The 22664-nt window shown below is 31.4% G+C and overlaps 3 non-coding genes across 3 annotated transcripts; all 3 read left to right on the top strand.

Annotated features, from left to right (window-relative positions):
* Nucleotides 1-7840: 7840 nt before the first annotated feature.
* Nucleotides 7841-7914, top strand: TRNAP-UGG (transfer RNA proline (anticodon UGG)). The gene has a single exon. It is a non-coding gene; the product is annotated as a tRNA-Pro (tRNA).
* A 165-nt stretch (nt 7915-8079) lies between these two features.
* Nucleotides 8080-8153, top strand: TRNAW-CCA (transfer RNA tryptophan (anticodon CCA)). Its single transcript has one exon. It is a non-coding gene; the product is annotated as a tRNA-Trp (tRNA).
* A 12806-nt stretch (nt 8154-20959) lies between these two features.
* TRNAR-UCU (transfer RNA arginine (anticodon UCU)) lies at nt 20960-21031 on the top strand. The gene has a single exon. It is a non-coding gene; the product is annotated as a tRNA-Arg (tRNA).
* The last annotated feature ends 1633 nt before the right edge of the window (nt 21032-22664 follow it).

Below are 22664 nucleotides of genomic sequence, written 5' to 3'. Positions count from 1 at the left end.
TCCAATAAAATGGACGAATTATAAATCTCCAAAATAATAGATAGAAATATCGCAAATAGAGCCATTGCAACACCCATCAAAGGAGTAGTTCCCCACCCCGGGGCTACTTTACCATATTCTGAATTTAAAGGTTTCAATAAATTCCCTACAACAGTTCGTCTTGGACCAGATCTAGAATTATCCTCAACGGTTTGCGTAGCCATAAATACTCTTTTTTATTCATTTAGATCTGTTGACTTTGTATACCATTCCGCTGTAAATATAAGGATCTTATCCTATAGATCTATTGTGATCTGGAAACTTTAGAATTAAAATAATGGAAACAGCAACTCTAATTGCCATCTCTATATCTGGTTTACTTGTAAGTTTTACTGGGTATGCCTTATATACTGCCTTTGGGCAACCCTCCCAACAACTAAGAGATCCATTTGAAGAACATGGGGACTAGTTGAAGTAATGCGCCCTCCCTATTGGGGGCTCATTACTTCAATTAAGATAATAAAAAATTATTTGACCTTTTTCGTCGGAACTTTAGGAGGTTCTCTAAAAAAAATCGCGAAAAAAATAATTCCTAAAGTTGAGACTAAGAGGAATGTATAAACCAAAGCTTCCATAAATTTAATCGTGGTTTACAATTATAGCTTTCATACCTGTTTCTTGGGGTGGGGCTCTTTTCGAAAAGAAAAAAAAGAATAAATGCAATGATTCCAATCAAGATTTATCTAGTTCTTTATATGAAATTCAAAATTATAAAAAAGTAGAAAAGAACAAAAGAATGTTATACTACCTGTCTTCTTGTAGTTGGATCTCCAAGTTTTTGGAATGCTCCAAATTCTACTTGAGCATCTAAATCTGGGTCGATACCAGCAAAAACATCTCTGAACAAAGTTCTAGAACCATGCCAAATGTGCCCGAAAAAGAATAGCAGAGCAAATGAAGCATGCCCAAAAGTAAACCAACCCCTTGGACTGCTACGAAAAACACCATCTGATTTCAAAGTAGCACGATCTAATTCAAAAATTTCCCCCAATTGAGCACGTCTAGCATATTTTTTCACAGTAGCGGGATCACTATAACTTACTCCATTAAGCTCACCACCATAGAACTCAACAGTTACACCTACTTGTTCGACACTATATTTCGATTCTGCTCTTCGAAAAGGAACATCGGCTCTAACAATTCCGTCCCCATCTACTAAAACAACTGGAAATGTTTCAAAAAAAGTAGGCATACGACGTACAAAAAGCTCATGTCCTTCTTTATCTCGAAAAATGGGATGTCCTAACCAACCGACGGCTATTCCATCTCCATTGTCCATTGAACCAGCTCTAAATAACCCCCCTTTTGCTGGATTATTTCCGATGTAATCATAAAAAGCTAATTTTTCAGGAATTTTAGACCAAGCTTCTGATAAATTTTGATTTTCGGCTAGCCCAGCACCAACTCTTCGATATATTTCTTGCTGGAAGTATCCCTGATCCCATTGATACCGAGTAGGACCAAATAATTCAATGGGGGTTGTTGCTGAACCATACCACATAGTTCCAGCAACGACAAAAGCTGCAAAAAAGACAGCAGCAATACTGCTAGAAAGGACAGTTTCAATATTTCCCATACGTAATCCTTTATACAGACGTTGGGGTGGACGCACACTAAGATGGAAAAGACCCGCTAATATGCCCAACGTTCCTGCCGCAATATGATGAGAAGCTATCCCCCCCGGAACAAAAGGATCAAAACCTTCCACACCCCACGCGGGATTTACGGATTGTATCCTTCCAGTTAGTCCATAAGGATCAGACACCCATATTCCGGGACCATACAATCCTGTTACATGAAATGCGCCAAAACCAAAACAAGCCACCCCTGCAAGAAATAAATGAATTCCAAAAATTTTTGGCAAATCCAAAGAAGGTTTTCCAGTACGTTCATCACAAAAGATTTCTAGATCCCAATAAACCCAATGCCAAATAGCCGCTAAAAAGCACAAGCCTGAAAACACTATATGTGCTCCGGCCACACCTTCGTAACTCCAAATACCCGGATTCGTTATAGCCCCTCCTGTGATATTCCAACCGCCCCACGAATTAGTTATTCCTAAACGAGTCATGAAAGGTATAACGAACATACCCTGTCTCCACATTGGATCAAGAACAGGATCAGAGGGATCAAAAACTGCTAATTCATATAGAGCCATCGAACCGGCCCAACCAGCAACTAGAGCTGTGTGCATTATATGAACAGAAAGCAAACGGCCCGGATCATTTAAAACAACAGTATGAACACGATACCAAGGTAAACCCATGAAAAAATACCCCTTCAACAAAAAATAGACACTATGTAACTTTATTGCACTGGAAAAAAATGAATATAGCCTTTCAGTAGATTCTCTTGGAAAATGGAACAATCATATTTGTCGAAATCAAAGAAACAGATTTATTCTATACCGGATAAGTAACAATACGCAATGGTGGGGAGACGAAAGGGGTTGACAACTTTCTCTATGACTATTTAAATAAGTAAATGCAGACATATTCGCTTATCACCCCAATGACCCATTTATAACAACTCGACTTTATTTAGTCTTCTTTTTTATAAAAAAAAGCAATATTAATATAAAATCAAGTAAATCTTTTTTAACACGATAAGCTAATTCTTACGTTTCCACACTAAAGTGAGATATATGACTTTATTATTTGTCCATTTTATGCCCATTGGTGTTCCAAGAGTACCCTTTCGAACCCCCGGGGATAAAGATGCATCTTGGGTTGATATATAGTGCGACTTGTCAGATATAGTAGGTTATATGGGATTTACCCGTTTTCTCCCCCGATCGAGATATCCCCGCTTTCACCCCCAAAAGAGAATGATGAAATCATAAAGATAAAAAAATGGGGAGCGTGAAGTGTAATGAAGTACTATTCTATCGATTTTTTCATTTTTAGATAAAATTTCCAGATTATTACTCGAAATTATGAATAATTTATGGTTGGCTTAATTGGACCAATAAAATCAAGTACCCAGGCTCTGTGTAGAAAAAACCAATTGGTAATATTTCTACGATCACTACTTCTATCATATCTATATATTGTATTTTACAAAAAACATTAATAAATTCAGAAAAGGAAGAAGTTCTAACAAAAATACATAGTTTTGGACTATTTGTTCTATATGTGCAAATCCAAATCGGGCAGATCTTTACTCAGAGTAGAAAAGAAACCTAAAAGAATTGAAAAAGTCCATTCAGAAACAAGAAAATTACATTGTGATTCGGCTTCGATCTCGATGAAAGCAATACATCAATGAGAAGATAGTTCACTAAATTAAGTATATTCTTCTTTTTTTTTAGTTCGAAGAAATCCATTAGAAAAAGAGAAAGATTAAAATCGACACATTGATTCCTTTTTTGCTTATATAATTTTTGATGAACTGTATGCATCAAAAGGTGCATGTACGGCTTTTAAGGAAAAAATGGAATCCTAATCAATCGACTTTATCGAGAAAGATTACTTTTTTTAGGTCAAGATGTTGATAGTGAAATATCGAATCAACTTATTAGTATTATGATATATCTGAGCATAGAGAAAGAGAATAAAGAATTGTCTCTGTTTATAAACTCTCCGGGGGGGTGGGTAATACCTGGAATAGCTATTTATGATACTATGCAATTTGTACAACCAGATGTACAGACAGTATGTCTGGGATTAGCTGCTTCAATGGGATCCTTTCTTTTGGCAGGAGGCACAATTACCAAACGTCTTGCATTTCCTCACGCTTGGCGCCAATGATTCTTTTCTTTGAGAATATATAGAATAGATATCTATCTATATATACTATACCTTCGCCATAAAAACCAAAGTAATAATAGCATGGTATTTTGAATTCCATATGCAATTTTTTTGAATCATTTAATTATATATAGAAAGAGTAGTATGAAAAAGAGGGTATTTTCCATTTTATCTGATCTATAAGAAACCTAGTTTCATTTTAGTAGTGTCGCATACTTTTTTGTTTTTTTTCATACCAGAAAGCTTGTAACAATTTTTATTTGAATCAGAAGAAAACTTAATATATGAAAAAAAAAAGAAACTTTTGGATTGTTGAATACCAAAATGATATAAAAAACAACGGAACCATCGTAGTATTTAAAAATAGATTCAAAAGAAAGTTGGTTATTCTATTGTTTATTATTTAAGGATCCGGATCCAAAAGACCTAGTAGATTTTGTACTTCTTTTTTCTTTGATAGAAAAAAAGAAATTTGTAAATGTAGAAACAAAATTCATCGAAGAAAATACTCTACTCTATCCATAGAGGAAAAAATGAATTGCATAAGTACAAAAGCCGTATGCATCAATACGCAGAAAATGCTTGTACGGTTATTGAATATACTTTTTGCCCTTTATCTTATTTGTCTTTGTCCCTTTTCTGTTACCTTTATTTTGGGAATAAAGACAATCTTTAGCAATCTACCAATATAGTAAAAAGAATTCTAAAAAGATTTATCAAGATAAGGGAAATACTACTTAAGTGATATAATCAGGGTAATGATCCACCAACCTGCTAGTTCTTTTTATGAGGCACAAGCGGGAGAATTTGTCCTGGAAGCGGAAGAGCTACTGAAAATGCGTGAAACTATCACAAGGGTTTATGTACAAAGAACGGGCAAACCTTTATGGGTTATATCGGAAGACATGGAAAGGGATGTTTTTATGTCAGCAGCAGAAGCCCAAGCTCATGGAATTGTAGATCTTGTAGCAGTTGAATAAAAAATTGGTGGCAAAGGTTATTCTAATTAAATACAAGATTGGAAATTTAATTTTTTACTCTATCTTACTTTACATTTTAAAATAAAATCTCTAAGAGTTAATCTATTAATATAGTATATATAATTAATATAGGCTATAAATAAGGAATATAGAATATAAGTAATTCACGGTTAGGATAGATCTAAACCTGCTCATTATACAAAAATATAGATATATATAGTACGACTTACCATGCCAACTATGAAACAACTTATTAGAAACACAAGACAGCCAATCCGAAACGTCACAAAATCCCCAGCTCTTCGGGGATGCCCTCAACGTCGAGGAACGTGTACCAGGGTGTATGTGCGACTCGTTCAGCTTAAATACTAAGAAAAAACAAATTAAAATTTTTCAGTATTGGTAATCAGTTAAGATAGTGTGAATGCAAAAACTACATTCACACTATCTTAACTTAATATATAATTCTTTTCTATATAATTATATAATTCTTTACATTCTTCTATCTTGTATAAAATTTATGGTTTCGATTGGTGCAAAACCAATAATACACATTTGCAATTTCATATGAGAAGGACTTTCCCATCGGTAACAAAAAAAAGTTACCCGTTAAGCGGAGAAAATACTATTTCAATTAAAAATAAAGTATGTCCTTAATGAATGTATTTTGATGGATTTTGTAAGAATGGAATAAGAGGGTCAGCTACCCAGCAAATTTTCATAATTAAATACCGTTACTATAGAATTAGATTTGGTTGTGAAAAAACCTACTTACTCAATATTGCATGGGTAGAGCCACAGAGTGTGAACTGTACAAGTTAACAATAACATTCATTAAATGAATCAAAAATGAAAATAAAAAGGCTCCGGTGTATAGAGAGGACCTGGTCATTTCTAAAAAAAATCATAGAAACGAAGGAACCCACCAATTCATTATAAAAATATGTGTCCTATTTCATTTACTATTTTTATTTTATTTGATATCTAGTATCTATACAATTTCTGATTTTGAGGTTAAATGTTTAATATAAAAAATCGTGGTTGGGGCGGTTATAGTAGCAAGAGCCGTTGGAATTTTTTTTTATACATCGGAAGAATCCATTTTTGTTATTAATAGACTAGGAAGAAAAAAAGAATAACTGAAAAATGAAAAAGTTATTCCTGAAAATATCATTTATTAAATGACCAGAATTAAACGAGGATATATAGCTCACAAACGGAGGACAAAAATTCGTTTATTCGTATCAAGTTTTCGCGGAGCTCATTCAAGACTTACCCGAACTATTACTCAACAGAAATTGAAAGCTTTAGTTTCGGCTCATCGGGATAGAGATAGGAAAAAAAGAGATTTTCGTGGTTTATGGATTAGTCGAATAAATGCAGTAATTCGCGAGAATCAAAAAGTATCTTATATTTATAATAATTTAATGAATAGTCTATACACCAAGCAATTGCTTCTTAATCGTAAAATAGTTGCACAAATTGCTATATTAAAAGAGAATTGTCTTTTTATGATTGCCGATAATATCATAAAAACTTAAAACCCCTTATTTACTGCAGGAAGGTATAGACTAGAAATTTGTTTATTTTGATAGCTTTATCATACGATAAAGCTATCAAAATAAACAACCATGCTTAAAAAATTATTCTTCGTTACCTATTATCTTTTTTATTCCAACAAAAAAATCAAATGGAATTATCCTAATTTTGAACAAAACATCAATCCATGTTTAATTCGAATCTAAATTCAAATTGGATTTCGAATTTTTAATTTCTATTTTTTTTTCTTAAAGGAGTAATTTTAGCAGTCGACTCGCTTTTTTCAAATTGTTTTTCGTTATTAAGAAAAGGTAACGAAGATAAAATACGAGCTTGTTTTATAGCAACAGTAATTAATCGTTGTTGTTTTAAGGTCAATCTATTTACACGTCTAGATAATATTTTTCCTTGTTCACTAATAAATCGACAAATTAAACCCATGTTTTTATAATCAATTCGGTCCCCCGATTGAATCGGGGGCAAACGTCTACGAAAAGATCGCTTGGATTTAATAAAGAGTCGCTTAGGTTTTTCCATAGTTTATTTATTCCTATTCCAAAAATAACATTGATTTAAATAAATATAATTATAATAAAGGATTTGTATTTTTTTTCTTCTTTAGCATATGTTGTTATATAACGACGGGGACATCATTTTCTCAATTCCAATCGACTAGGCGTATTGTGTCGATTCTTGTTAGTAATCTATCTAGAAATACCGCTTTATTCCTTATTTAGACTCTTTTTATCACAACCAGTACCTTCCAAAAGAACACTTACTCGGATATCTTTACCCTTGGACATGACCCTCCTTTGGGTTTTTAATTCACTTATAACTCTTTTCGGATTCGAATCTAAGAATCTAAGAAAAAGATGAAAACAACTAAGATAAGATAAAAAAGAAGAATTCGAAAAATTATGAAAGATTTCGTTCCAATTTAATTGAATCTAGTACAAAAAGAATACAAGGATCTGTAACTATATTTCGTTTCAAATTGCCAGTATTTTCGTTTTTTTAAAGTATTTTTTATGATATTGTTGCCCCAACCTATGGATTTCTGCTTTCACTTTCTTTTTCATAGGAATTGAATTAATAATTCAATTCCATTGAAGCCTGGACCAGATCCCGATCCCGAGTGTCACTCCGAATTTCAATGAGGCCAATTTAATCTTTCGTCTTTATCTTTCCTAAAAAAAAAAAAAAGAAGAGTAGGTTAATTACACATATTTAATATATAATTGGACCTTTCATCTTCTTCACCCCTTCCCGTGTCAATAACTAAAATTAAAAAAAGGGGAATATCAATGCATCTGGAAAAAAACGATTGATCTCTATCAATAGACCCGCCAAAGCCCCGAACCATAAAGTACTTACTACTGGTGCCACGGAAAGATATGTTTTTAGATCTCGCATTTCAAATCCTCCTTTCTTTTTATTATTTAAGTATTTTTTCTCTGTTGATATATATCAACAGAGAAAAATGTGGAAAACAAGACAAAGATTCTTTACAATAACACTATAAACAAATGGAAAAGGGATGTAGCGCAGCTTGGTAGCGCGTTTGTTTTGGGTACAAAATGTCACGGGTTCAAATCCTGTCATCCCTATCCCTAACAATTACTTATTCTATGATATTCCGTATTCTATAATATTCCATATTCTATGAGATGAGCAATAAACCGGGAACCTGTGAAGACGAATTCCAATTGAACATACATACTGAATATCTATATGCAAAATGGATTTGGATCATATAATTTTATGAAAACAAAACGCTCTTAGTTCAGTTCGGCAGAACGCGGGTCTCCAAAACCCGATGTCGTAGGTTCAAATCCTACAGAGCGTGATTCTAGTATTATTCGCCTGATAATTACACTGAAATAATTGAACATTCAAAAGAAAGTCTGAATTTTATCCTTGTCGATTAGGATTAAACTAAATAAATAGGGAATCACAAAAAAAGAGACATTAATGAATCAAAGATCCAACTGATCACCTCGTCGGTATTGTAAATATGCAGTTACAAATAATCCAGCCAAAGTAATAGGAATTAAACCTAACACGATTCCAAATAGAAAAACTTCAATCATTTTTATTTGTTCGAAAAGTAAAAAGAAAGGTAATATAATATCTAGCCTTAAACATAAATCTGTATTGATCATAAATCTCAACGATCGAGAATTGTAAATTGACATAGTAAGGAATTCTAGAATGTCTTATACCAAAATTTACTATTCCTCTCAAAATTACAAATCAAATAAGTCGTATTTTACTAAGACCAATAAATAGAGACGAGGTTATAATTAAAACCGATAGTAAAAAACCGAAATAACTAGTGATAGTGGGCATATAGAAACTAAATGAAATATGTTCGTTCTTTTTATACATATGTTTATAAAGCACTTCCCTAAATTTCCATTTTTGAGAGAAAAAAGAAGATAAAAAATCCTACTTGAAAGATACAATTCAAAATTGGCAATTCCTCAATAAATTCAATTATTAGAGACGAAAAAAAAAAAAAGAAATAGAGTAACATAATTTAGAAATAAATTCCTCATCTGTTACATCTACCCATCCTGTGATTTCAAATCAACATACTTCTTAATCAACTCAGGAATTAAGTAAACTGATCTAATGAAAATATTTAGTATTATTCTATAGATATCCAATAGAATTCTGTTTATATTGGAAAAAGAAAAGAAAAATTATGAATATTCAAACAAAGAATAATAACTCTGTTATTTCATTTTATTTCACTTTGAATTAATGTAGAAGAAAATAGAAAAAAAGATCTTCAACAACCACAAAAAATATATTTATTGATTTGGCAATAATTGAATTATTAAAATAGAAAATCTACTTTATGAATTATCTACTTTATTAATTATTAGAAACCCTTTTCTCATATTCCGATTTTAATGGATCTTTAGTTTCTAATCCAAAACTAATAATTTGAAATGTTAAGAACCTTCCTTTTATACTATTACTCTAAAAATTTAATATAAAAAAAATTTTTATATACCCAAACTTTGCAAAATTTTCTATCGGATTTTTGACTACATAGAGACAATCAATGAAAAAAGAAGAAAAAAATCTAGTACTAAAATTTTACACTGATTGTGAAATTTCATTGCTCTGTTAGAAGAAGGATAGCTATACTGATTCGGTATACTCAAAAGACACCGTTGGTACAAAATGGACGATCTAACAAGGATTCTATTTCAGTAAATTTCGCCTTACTGATCTCGTCTTTTATGGACTCGATCCCCCCCTTTTGACTGTACAAGAATATGTGGAGTTCAAGATGTCTGGAAGCACAGGAGAACGTTCTTTTGCTGATATTATTACCAGTATCCGATACTGGATTATTCATAGCATTACTATACCCTCCCTATTCATTGCAGGTTGGTTATTTGTCAGTACAGGTCTAGCTTACGATGTATTTGGAAGTCCCCGCCCAAACGAGTATTTTACAGAGAACCGACAAGGAATTCCATTAATAACTGGCCGTTTTGATCCTTTGGAACAACTTGATGAATTTAGTAGATCTTTTTAGGAGGCTCCAATGACTATAGATAGGACCTATCCAATTTTTACAGTACGATGGCTAGCTGTTCACGGACTAGCGGTACCCACTGTTTCTTTTTTGGGATCAATATCAGCAATGCAATTCATCCAACGATAAACTTAATTTGAATTATAGAGCTATGACACAATCAAACCCAAATGAACAAAATGTTGAATTGAATCGTACCAGTCTCTACTGGGGGTTATTACTTATTTTTGTACTTGCTGTTTTATTTTCAAATTATTTCTTCAATTAATTAGAATTAATAGAAGAAATAGGAATAGTCAATAATATATATATTAAGAATTCTTTTATCCCATTCGGAAGGATATCATTTCATAATTATCTATGACTGTTTGTTAATGTCTTTAGCATGACTGACTACGTGATTAAATGTGGAGGAAAGTGGGATAAATGGCCGATACTACTGGAAGAATTCCTCTTTGGATAATAGGTACTGTAACTGGTATTACTGTGATCGGTTTAATTGGTATTTTCTTTTATGGTTCATATTCCGGATTGGGCTCATCTCTGTAGTAATCGTATTCTATTTGGGTTTTTGAAATGAAAGTGTAAGAACTGAACAGGGATCCACTCTTTCTTTGACGAATGCAAGTGGATCCCCCTTGAGTTCTTAAGAATTCTAATTTTTTTTCATATAAATGACTACTTCTTCCGATGTTTCAAAAAATTCCATTTCATTCTTTTTTTTTTATTTGTTCACTACATATTATTTTACATATTATTTATATACCATAAAAGATTATCTGGCAGAAAGATTCTAAGTTGGAAAAAAGAGAAACTAAGATATAGGATTTTTCAGGAAGGGATTCAAAAATAGTATTTTATTGATATTTTTAGAATATTTCTATTTCAACACAAACAAGAAGGAATAGGAATCGGACTCTAGGAAAGGACAAAGAAAAAAAAAAAAAAGAAAAAACAAAGAATCCCCCTTAGAGTAACTTTTCGATATTTGAATATATATATATATTTTCTATTATACAGATATTATACAGAATATAATTACAAAAATTATCAAAAAAATTGAGTTATTTTTACGAGTTTAATATGTTGATAAATACGCGGAACTAAAAATTCATTTCGAACAATTGAACCTTCTCAAATTGTTTCTTCTTAAGAACTAAAAAGATTTGTGCTAAAATAATAGATGCCAAGAAGAACAAGAGACCTTGAACACGTAATGGATCTTGAAGTACTATTTCCGCATCCCCCTGACCAAATCCACCGACATTAGGATTACTTGTTAATGGCTGATCAAGTTTGATAGATTCACCTTCTGAAACAAGAAGTTCTGGTCCTGGAGGTATAATATCAATCACTTCACGCTCATCTAATGCATCTACTATAGTGATTTCGTATCCCCCTTTTTCTTTTCGTATGATTTTTTTGACTATACCTGCTGCTGTAGCATTATAAACATTATTATTACTCTTGCTCCCGTCAAGATAAATCTGGCCCCTTCCCCTGTTCCCGCCTACATATATAGGATATTTTAAGAAATGAATATCTCTTTTACTAGCGGGATCCGGGGAAAGAATAGGAAACGTGATTTCATTATATTTCTGACCAGGAACAGGGCCTACTACAAGAATATTTTTTTTTGTAGGGCGATAGTTTTGAAAAGACAGATTGCCTATCTTCTCTTTAATCTCAGGCGAAATACGATCGGGGGGTGCCAATTCAAAACCTTCCGGTAAAATAAGAACAGCCCCCACATTCAAAGTTCCCTTTTTACCATTAGCTAGAACTTGTTTCACTTGCATATCATAAGGAATTCGAACAACTGCTTCAAATACAGTATCAGGAAGTACCGCTTGTGGAACCTCAATATCCACGGGCTTATTAGCTAAATGGCAATTGGCACAGACAATACGACCGGTTGCTTCTCGGGGATTTTCATAACCCTGCTGTGCAAAAATTGGATATGCATTTGAAAAGGGTGCTCGAATTATTATATATATCATGACCGATATAGAAATGGATCGGGTAATCCCTTCCTTTATACAAGAAAAAGCATTTCTAGTTTGCATGGTCTAATCATTGATCCTGAAAATTTCTACAATAAGATTAGGTAGGTCACTCGCATAGTTCCCTATCCAAGGTGGGAACCCCTTTTTTATTTAACTTTTTTTTAAAGAGGGGAAAATGAAAAATTATCTTTTTTAGATAAAAACTTGAAATTCATTGAAGTAAATCGGTTTTTCTGTCAATCATTCATTGAATGATAAATCACTACAAGTGATGGAGATATGCGATTTAAATAACGGAAAATCCAATATTTTAAAATTGTATCTAAAATGACTGGAAAAGTGGACACAAGACCGGATATAATTTGATCATTTTGAGCAAATCCAAAATCTTTATAAACGAAGCCAAAAAGTAGTTCCCACCCATGGGTTGAATGGAATCCTATACATAAATCAGTTAATAAAAGAATAGAAAAAGCTTTTATTGTGTCACTTAAATTATATATAAATTCTCGAACCAAAGAGTTAATAAGAACAAGTTCTTGATTACCAAGAATAGAATAACCGCTTAGAATAAAGAAACAAATTATATTTGTGGAGAAGTGCAAAATCGTATTCATACGATCTTCATTGTGTGTTTTGATTAATTGGATTGTTTCTTTATAAATTCCAGTACGAAGGTTTTGTATATATGTTTTCGGACATTCCTTTAACATGTCATCTAAGAAAAACAGTTCCTCTAATTCTATGAATTTGTTTAGAATACTCTTTTCTTTAATATCATTCAAGAAAATTTCGGATTGACTAGTATTCCACCAATTAATAAACCAAGATTCCAGACTTTTCTTAAATGTGAAAGAGATACACCAGGGCAAAAAGACTATAGATGTAAGATATAGAAGGGGAATGCTTTTTTTTTTTTTCATTTTTCGTCTTTAATGAACTTAACTTCATCTCTTTCGTCAACTCTATATGATAATAACTTTTCTATCAAGTATAAGCTTCATTACAAGTTATAGAGCTTCTAGATAAATTTAGATTGTATTTTATCATTTTTTTTTACTTAAACTTCGGAAGTTAGCCTTTGCCTTCTTTAATTGAGAAAAAAGAATACATAAATCGAATAAGAAATCGAAAGAATTCACAGTCAATTCCAATCCAATGAAGAAAAAAATATTGTTTCGAAAGGATATTAATTGCTAAGATTCGAAGAAAAAAGGATTCTTTTTAGAAATACACCAAGGAGCACTTCGAGTTATGACTATAATATTCAAATTTCGAAATCAAAAAATGTCCCATCTATAAAAATAAAAATTGAAATATTTTGCAAAAAACAGTTTTTTTTCAAAATATTTCAATCGGTACACTAAATAAATAGGACAATTCTGAAACTTTTTGTGCAATTTTATTTCTAGTTAAGTCCAATTTTCATCAATAAAGAAGCGGTACACCTAAAAAAAAAGATAATTCGCCAGCTCTATTTGCAATTTCTAGTGGAGTCAAATTATCTTCAATACGAGTCAAGGGAATAAACCCCTGTTCTATTGTTTCCATATAAACGAGACTCTCATAAGTAAGAGTACGAGTCAAAATACTTCGTTCTTGAACTCCTGTTATTATTCTGATAGATTTAATCTCGTTCATAGGTATTTTGAGAATAATACGACGATTTTTTCCAGGAAATCCCCAACGAAGAAAACATACTTCTTCTTTATTTTTTTTATCGAAGATATCAAAACCACCGCCAATATCCCACAAAATAATCCACCACAAATAAAAACTAATAAAGAGACCCCCAATTCCATAAAAAGCCATCGCGGCCCCTTGTGGAATAAATGGAAAATTACTAATTTCCTGAGAAAAAAGGAAAAGACCCATACCGAGATAACTGGAAATTGCAACCAACAATAACCCCAATGAACCTAAAAAAATGATAAAGGCTGAAAAGATATTGCTTATTTTTCGAGACTCTGTTATAGAATAGATCAGTACTTCTTTTGATCTTTTTTTTAAAATATTCATTACCCCCTCTTTTTCTTTTTAAGAATAATAATTGTGGAATAAAAAACCCCAGAATTTTACTTGTTTCTAAAGTAATTTTCATCAACTGGCGCTACTGAAATGTAAACCTTTAGGGGGAATTCATCCAATTGCTTCCAGCTCTAAAAAAAAGATCTATAATATTTTTCCCTACTTACCGCCGTATCTAAAAAATCTTGTTTTTTTGAACATAAAGAAATAAAGAAGCCATTGCAATTGCCGGAAATACTAGACCCACTAAAGGAACAAAAATGGAAGGAAAGTTTATCATAAATAAGGGTACCTCGATTTACTATTTGTACTATATCTATTTTTATTTTTGTCGATTTTTATTCTTATTTTTATTAAAAAAGACAGTCTATAATCACTAGAATTCCTATATCTTTATACTTAGTATATAGGAATTCTAGTGATTATAGCTAAGCCGATATATATCAGAATATACCCTTTTATGATTCTTAGTATTTTTTTATTATTCTTTTATTTTATTACTTTGATCCTGTATGTTTTGATTTTGTATTTCAATTCCATAATTTCTTTCCTTTTTAGTCAAAGAAAAGAAATTATGGAATTGCAATAACTCAGTTACAACTCCCTTTAAAAGATTACGCGGTACGATTGAATCAATTAAACCCTTATTGAATAAAGATTCAGCTACTTGTGAATCTTCGGGCACTGTCTTATTCAATGTTTGTTCAATTACTCTTTTACCAGCAAATGCAATATAAGCGTTTGGTTCGCCAATAATGATATCCCCCAACATGCCAAAACTAGCTGTCACCCCACCCGTAGTAGGAGATGTAAGTATCGATACATAGAATAATTTTTGAATTGTTTGATAATAATATAAAGCAGAAGAAATTTTAGCCATTTGCATCAAGCTCAAACTTCCTTCTTGCATACGCGCTCCTCCGGACGAACATACGAGAATAAGAGGTAAAAGTTGATTAGTAGCATATTCTACCAAACGGGTGATTTTCTCACCTACTACGGATCCCATGCTACCTCCCATAAACTTAAAATCCATAATACCAATTGCTACAGGAATACCATTTACTTGACCTGTCCCTGTTTGAACAGCCTCAGTTAATCCTGTTTTTCTTTGATAAGAATCAATACGATCTTTATAAGGTTCTTCTTCTGAATGAAATTCAATGAGATCCAGAGAAACCATGTCTTCATCCATAGGATTCCAAGTACCCGAATCAATCGAAAATTCGATTCTATCTGAACTGTCCATTTTCAAATGATATCCACAGTATTCACAAATATTCCTTTTTGATTTCCAAAATTTTTTATAATTTAATTCATAACAATTTTCGCATTCAATCCACAAATGCGTCAATTGTTCACTTTCATGGAGATTCATATAATTTTCTACTAGAGTGGAATCACTATCATTTGTATCATTCGTACTAGTTATTAAACTAAAACTAGAATTCTCACTTTCACTACAATTTCTGACCTTACCTAAAAAGTAACTATAAAAATAACTGTCATTATATTCGACTATATTACCAAAAATGCAACTATCAACACAGATTTGAGAATGAAAATAACTATCAATGCAACTATTAATATAATTGTTCCAACTAAAAGGAGTATCATACATGGAATGATCGTAATCACTCTTAATAACAGTATTCAGATAGCTAGAAAAAACCCTTAGAAAAGAATGATTGTTGTTAATCTCCAAAGTTTTATTTTCAATATCTAAATATATGGAATAACTGTTCTTCTTATTATCCCTAACTAAAAAAGTTTTATCAGATAGGAAATCCTGTATGTTATCGACACCTACTAAATAATCAAAAGAATTATAACTAGAATTATCACGATCATCCCACCTCTGAATTTTTTTATCTATATCAGTTAAAATTTTGGGTTCTTCGCTTAGACTGGTATTCTCAATAGGACCAAGACTCTCCATTGATTTACTTAATTCACACCTGTATTCGAACTTCCTATTAAGTAACTTAGAATTGAACCACCATTTTTCCATAGAGTTTTTTCCTGTATTTCCATAAAAAAAAATGTATAGTCATTGGATGAAAAATCAAATAATAGAAATATTCCATTTTGAATATTCTATCTCATTTATTTACTATCAAAAAAAAGTATATAAATCAAATAACTAGAATTAATAACTGAAAAAAATAAAGAGCGAGTCAATATTAAAAAGAAATAACAATAAAATAAGAAGAAATATGAAATAAAAAAATCACCTCATAGGGGGGAATCTATTTAAAAGTCCAATTACTATATTTAGTTACTCTTTTTTTTCCTATATTCTCTCTTTTATCTCTATACAATTTTTCATTTTTTTTGAAGATTTATGAAAATTTCATGAATTGTCTGACTATATAAAATTGCATTCTATGATTCTATATAAACAACAAGAAATAAAAAAATGAAGTATGAATATAACAAGAGAGCGGGGAGTTTTGTAAATCTATATACAAATAATCTACACCCCCTTTTTGATTTCATTAATTGAATTTCGTTTGTTGATTCGAGCTAAGTTCTATAAAAACACCTGCCTTTTTTGAAATATGCTGAACAGTTCCTGTAGGTTAAGCGCCCCTTGTCAAGGAAATGAAAGAATAACAGGAATATTGAAATAGGTTTAATTCTTTATAGGATCCACTTTCTGAAGATATCTTCCCTCTCTTTGGGGTCGAACATCCCTTAGCAACAATTCGATAAACAGCTCTTTGGGATAGATATAGATACCCCCCCTCCAAACGTACAGGAAATTTTTATCCCCGTACGGCTCGAGAATATCAAAAATTCTATGTATTTCGAAAATTATGATGTAAAATAGAGCAATAAAATCATCAAATCAATTAAACAATGACTGAAGTATTTTTCTTTCGTATTTTCTTTCTGAAAAAAAAAAACTCTTCCTATTTGTACCTCCATAACACTCAATTTGAAAAATTCTCAAAAAACTAAAAAGAAAACCAAGCAGCAGCTATTTCATTTATTGAGTGGTCTCTACTCCTCTTTCTTGCCCGTATTTCGTTTCTTTATCATTCATTTCTTTTTTCTAAAATTTTTGATAATAGAATTGATGATACAATTTGAAAATGGTATTTCCTTAATTCCCTGATTTTTTAGCTTTTCTTTGAATCTTTGGGTTTAGACATTACTCCGGGAATCTTCAATTTTTTAAAAAAATGGGAGCAACATACCTGTTTTTCTCTGAAAGAATCATAAAAAAAGTTAATTCCTGCGGATAAACTTTTTGATAAAAAAGCAATTTTACAAATTTCAACCATTTTTTTTGAACCTGGCTGAAATAAGATCCTTTCTATTTTTATAAAATAAACAGACTTATTAACTTTTTAGAATTTATTAAATTTTAGATACTTGCTCCCGAGAAATGAATAAATTCGAGTTCCATCATGTACTATTTACATCATTAATCCCTTTCCTGTCCCAAAAACAAAAAAAGGGGTCTAGTGGAACAGAACAAATGATGTCAAGTCAAGATCATGTTCGTTTGTAAAATACTAGAAAAAATGGCGGATATCAAAATCCACCCCTAATTTAATCATGTCTTTCAAGCCGCACGTTGCTTTTTACCACATCGTTTCAAACGAAGTTTTACTCTAACATTCCCTTAGCTTAGATCCAGTATGTAATTATCGAATCGTGAATAGTGATTGATTCATTCGCTACATAAGAATCTATCCTTTTTTTTACGTTTCGGTTTTTCTTATATATAATGAAAACCTTTTTAAAAGTAAAGACATAAATGAAAATGAACTTGATATTCTAGCAATATATTTTCTACTCTATTCTATTTTTATAATTTGTAAAGTAGAAAAATGATAATTTTTTTTTTCAAAAAAAGGAGGGTCCCTTTTAATTATGCGATACAATCTGTATTCAAATATGATATACATCCTAAATAGATATGCTCTGGGACGGAAGGATTCGAACCTCCGAATAGCGGGACCAAAACCCGTTGCCTTACCGCTTGGCCACGCCCCATTTTCCATTTTACATTAATAAAGACTATTATTGATATTGGTTGTTCGTCAATTCCAGTTCAAAAATTTCTATAAAAAAAAAATTTTGCGACTAGTATTTTATATGCGTATCTACATATCTATCTATATCTATAAATGGATATAGATAGATAGGATAAAACTAAATTGATTGATCATTACATACAATTCAATTAAGATATTATATAGAAGGAAGTATGATTTCTTCAATTTTTTTGATTTCAGAATAAAAAATATTTTGAAACTGGAAAAGTTCAAATAAAAGAAGGATTCTCGAGATTCTTATCTTATTTGATTCATTTTTTTACTTTTATTCATAACTCTTTATTTTCCTTTTTATTGTATTATGTATATAATGCAATAAAATTGAAAATTAGAATGAAAAAAAAAAAACAAAAATAACTTTTATTTTTTTTAAAGAACAAAATGTTTGTTATGCTTAATATCTTTAGTTGGATCTGTATTTGTATTCACTCCGTCCTTTATTCCAGTAGTTTTTTTTTGGAGAAATTGCCCGAAGCCTACGCTTTCTTGAATCCAATTGTGGATATTATGCCAGTAATACCCGTACTATTTTTTCTTTTAGCTTTTGTTTGGCAAGCTGCTGTAAGTTTTCGATGATATTTTTAATTTGAATAATGTCGTAAAAAAATTCAGAATTTTTCAGAAAACTAAAACTCGAACATTTTAACAATTTATAAGATCAGATAAGTCTTACAGTGTGACTTCTGGATTCCAATATTGAAATTTTTCAATATATAGGAAAAAAAGGGACCTTCTCATCATTTACGTTTTTTGAATTGAAAAAACCTAATCCGATTATTCGATTGGAACCCCTCACCAATCGAATACCTAGATTACAGAAAAAAAGGATTTTTGGTCAAAAGAATTATTGATAATTTGTAATAAAATAATCTACTCTTACTATCAATTCATTTTCGAAACTCATATATATATATCTCCTCATATCCTAAAAAAACTTCATTTTTTAGAAACTTAGTATCTTAGTATTAAAAGAAACAAAATATGTTGTAATATAAGAGAATCTATTCTCTTTCTTTGTCGTTTTTTAATTATCTTGGAGATTTCATAATGCTTACTCTAAAACTTTTTGTTTATACGGTAGTGATCTTTTTCGTTTCTCTTTTCATCTTCGGATTCCTATCTAACGATCCAGGACGTAATCCAGGACGTGAAGAATAGAATAAGAAAAAAGTGGATTCTGTGTTTTCTTGCTTGTGCGGAATTTTGAAATATTTTTAGGATTTTCTCTATTTTAACATCTTTAACTAGTAAATAAAAAAAACAAGTTCAAAAAAAAATACCAAATTATCAACGGAAAGAGAGGGATTCGAACCCTCGGTACAAGAATTTGTACAACGGATTAGCAATCCGACGCTATAGTCCACTCAGCCATCTCTCCCCAATTGAAAAAAAAAAGAATTACTTTGTTTATGTTATATCACATAAACAAGAAGAACAAAAAGGGAGCTTAAAAAAAAAAGAGACTTGCTTTTTTTTTATTCTTTTTTATCTTATCTATCTTTTTTTTATTATTCTATATATTTTAGTTTTCTTTTTTTCTTTTTATACAGCCAATGAGCCCGGCCAGTACCTAGTCGGGCTCTTTTTCTTTTATTCCCATGAATATTGAAGAAAAATTCTTTATTTGAATATATTTTATTCGAAAAAAAAATATTTGTAAAAATATTTGTAATTAAAAAAAAAATAAGAGATACGGATAGATTCCTATGAGATAAAACCAAAATAAGATAATATAAAAATGTTCTCTTTTCTTACTCCCTCTCTTTTTTCTGGTAACGTAAATTGTATATATATATAACCTTCAGCAAAATAAAAAAATGAAAATTATCCCGTTTTTCAAATTTCATTAGAAGATTCTCTAATGAAACATGTCAATACTCGACTTATTAGAATATTATGCCTCCCATTTCTTTATTTTGTCTGATTGCTTTGTTCAACAAAAGATACAATAATGATATTGTAGCGGGTATAGTTTAGTGGTAAAAGTGCGATTCGTTTCAAGGACCCCCCAAAAGTTAAGGGATCCCCCATTTGATTCATATGCCGATCAAAAACTTTATTTTTTACTTAAAGGGACTCCTTTATACCCCTCGATGAATTATTTGCGGTATAATATACATTATTGTAATTTGTATACAAGAAGAATCAAATCGAATTTGACAAATTGAGTTTTAAAATTATGAAACATAAGTTTTTGGAATTGGATCTATAATCCGAATTTTTTGAGTATTACTAAAGGATCTATGGAGAGAAATATACAAAGTTTCTTTCTAATCGTAACTAAATCTTCCATTTTTTTGCATAGTAAAAATTGAAGCAAAATAGCTATTAAACGATTCTTTTAGTTTACTAGAGACATCGACATTTTTTTAGCTCGACGGAAATTTTCTTCTTTTCCTAAAGATTTTCTGAAATAGAAATAGAGAACGAAGTAACTAGAAAAAAAACATAGATTGTTAGAATATTGCTCTTCTAGAGGGATCATCTAAAAAGCAAGATATTTGAAACCTATTCATACAAAAAGGCTGACATAGATGTTATGGGTCAATTTTTTTTATTGTCCATCTCTTCATTCCGTAAAGGAGCCGAATGAAACAAAAGTTTCACGTTCAGTTTTGAATTAGAGACGTTAAATCAAAATGATGAATCAACGTCGACTATAACCCTTAGCCTTCCAAGCTAACGATGCGGGTTCGATTCCCGCTACCCGCTTCTATTTTATTCTATTTAAATCTATCTTTTTTCTTCGAGAATGAATCTAGAATTCTTAAAGAATTTGTCAATTCTTCATTTTCATTTCTTAATTTAGTTTTAGTTATATATATTCAATTATATTCAATTGATTTTTCTTTTTTATTTTTTTTTTCTTTTATTCTAAATATTTGATTTATTTTATTTTTATAATTTCTAGAATTCTTTATATTTGTTTGATTCTTTAATCTTTTTAATAAGGTTTAGTTAAAAAGGTTAAAGAATCAAATATAAAATAGAAGCGTCCATTGTCTAATGGATAGGACAGAGGTCTTCTAAACCTTAGGTATAGGTTCAAATCCTATTGGACGCAAGTTGTTTGCATATCTAATTTCAACCTTGTCCTTCTATTTTTTTTGATTTATTACATTTTGATTCGAATTCATTATATATAATATTCAAATGAAATAAAAACATATTAAAAGATACTAATTATAAAAATTGGAAAATTGAATTACAAAATTATTTAATGATTCATCAATTTTTTTCTACTTGTTCCTGGAATAAAAAGAGTTCCATCTGTTCTTTAATAGCGTCCTTTAAAAGGGCTTCTGCTTCCCCAGTGAATGTCTTGGTAGAAGATATGATTTCTTTGAATTGAGGTTTATTCGTCTTTAAGTAAGCACGTAACTCAACAAGAAATTTCCTTACCTGTCCAATTTCTAATGAATCAAGATAACCATTCGTTCCGGTATAAATAGTTACTATCTGTTCTTCCACAGTAAGAGGAGCTGATTGGGATTGTTTAAGCAACTCGCGCAATCGTTGACCTCTTGCTAATTGATTTTGAGTAGCTTTATCTAGATCAGAAGCGAATTGTGCAAAAGCTTCTAATTCTGCGAATTGTGCTAATTCCAATTTTAATTTACCAGCTACTTGTTTCATGGCTTTGATTTGAGCCGCCGATCCAACTCTGGAAACTGAAATACCAACATTAATAGCGGGTCTTATTCCAGCATTGAATAGATCGGCCGATAAGAATATTTGGCCATCTGTAATGGAAATTACATTCGTAGGAATATAAGCTGAAACATCTCCCGATTGAGTTTCAACTATTGGTAAAGCAGTCATACTTCCTTCGCCTAACTGAGAACTTAATTTAGCGGCTCTTTCCAAAAGACGCGAATGTAAATAAAAAACATCCCCTGGATAAGCTTCGCGACCTGGTGGTCTTCGTAATAGAAGAGACATTTGCCGATAAGCCTGTGCTTGTTTGGAGAGATCGTCATAAATGATTAAAGTGTGACGTTCACGGTACATAAAATATTCAGCCAGAGCTGCTCCTGTATAAGGCGCGAGGTATTGTAATGTAGCTGGAGAATCCGCTGTTTCAGCTACTACAATAGTGTATTCCATTGCTCCTCTTTCTTGTAAGGTAGTCACCACTTGAGCCACAGAAGATGCTTTTTGACCAACAGCTACATAAACACATATTACATTTTGTCCCTGTTGATTGAGAATTGTATCTGTGGCTACTGCTGTTTTACCTGTTTGTCTATCTCCAATAATTAATTCTCGCTGGCCCCGTCCTATGGGGATCATCGAATCAATAGCAATAAGTCCTGTTTGGAGAGGCTCATATACCGAACGTCTTGAAATAATACCGGGAGCGGGAGATTCTATTAATCGAGATTCCGAAGCTGAAATTTCTCCTCGACCGTCAATTGGTTTAGCCAGGGCATTTATAACACGACTCAAATAAGCTTCACTTACAGGTATCTGAGCAATTCTTCCTGTTGCTTTTACTGAACTTCCCTCTTGTATCAGCAAACCATCACCCATTAATACAACACCAACATTTTTTGATTCCAAATTCAAAGCAATGCCTATAGTACCTTCTTCAAATTCCACCAATTCACCCGCCATTACTTCATCAAGACCATAAATACGAGCAATACCATCGCCTACTTGAAGTACGGTACCAGTATTTACAATTTTTACTTCTG

The sequence above is a fragment of the Vigna unguiculata genome, unplaced genomic scaffold, assembly GCF_037176805.1.
Source record: "Vigna unguiculata cultivar grain cowpea cultivar isolate G323 ecotype 2 unplaced genomic scaffold, ASM3717680v1 ptg000375l, whole genome shotgun sequence".
Classification (NCBI taxonomy): domain Eukaryota; kingdom Viridiplantae; phylum Streptophyta; class Magnoliopsida; order Fabales; family Fabaceae; genus Vigna; species Vigna unguiculata.
This window is presented reverse-complemented; position numbering and strand designations above follow the sequence as displayed.